Source organism: Cornus florida, unplaced genomic scaffold (assembly GCF_030987335.1).
Source record: "Cornus florida cultivar Cherokee Brave unplaced genomic scaffold, ASM3098733v1 CherokeeBrave_3.0.0_Hap2_Chr02, whole genome shotgun sequence".
NCBI lineage: Eukaryota > Viridiplantae > Streptophyta > Magnoliopsida > Cornales > Cornaceae > Cornus > Cornus florida.
Window position 1 is genome coordinate 76,169,572 of NW_026775572.1, and position 852 is coordinate 76,170,423.

At 35.8% G+C, this 852-nt stretch overlaps 1 non-coding gene across 1 annotated transcript; it reads left to right on the forward strand.

Annotated features, from left to right (window-relative positions):
* Positions 1–201: 201 nt before the first annotated feature.
* Positions 202–308, forward strand: LOC132297971 (small nucleolar RNA R71). Its single transcript, XR_009479470.1, has one exon. It is a non-coding gene; the product is annotated as a small nucleolar RNA R71 (small nucleolar RNA).
* Positions 309–852: the final 544 nt, after the last annotated feature.

Genomic DNA, 852 nt, shown 5'->3' on the forward strand with positions numbered 1-852 from the left:
AACACTCTTCCTTCCACCTAGGTTACTACCATTTTAGAAGATAAGGACCTATGCATGGAATTTTCACTCATACTTTCATACAATTGCCATATAACATTTTCATGCTTATCAAGATAAGAACCAGCCATAGATGCATCAACCATACCCTTGTGATTATTCGGTAAACTTTCAAAGACATATAGAACTAATTGCCACTTAGGTATGTAATGATGAGGGCACTTTCTAAGAAAATCATTAAACCTTTCCCATGTCTCATGAAACATTTTCCCATCCATATGAGAAAATTCTCTAATTGAAGTTCTCATGGCATTGGTCTTAGAAACTGGATAGTACTTTTTCAAGAACTCTTGTTGCATTTCTGCCCAAGAGGTTATCGAAAAAGGCCTAAGATTGTTGAACCAATATTTTACCTTATCTTTAAGGGTGAAAGGAAAAAGTTTAAGTCTTAAAACTTCTTTCGGCATATCCGTGTATTTCACGGTGGAACGCACTTCAAGAAACTCATCCAAATACTTATAAGGTTCTTTACTAAGAAGTCCATGATAGTTAGGAAGTATTTGAATGATTTATGGTTTGATTTCATAGTGATGTGCTCTAAATGGAGGCAATTGAATGCAAGTGGGTGCATTATATTCATTAGGCACATAATGGTTTCTTAATACAATGGGAGGATTTACAATTTGTGGTGCTACACGAACACCTTGATTAGCTTGAACCATGGGAGGTTGTGGAGTAAAGATTGGTTGAGACATTCCCAATGGAATTTAGCCTTATTATTATGGTGGAATGAATCATCTAGGCATGCCTAATGATACTTGAACATTTTCATGATGCACATTAGGGTAGAGGATG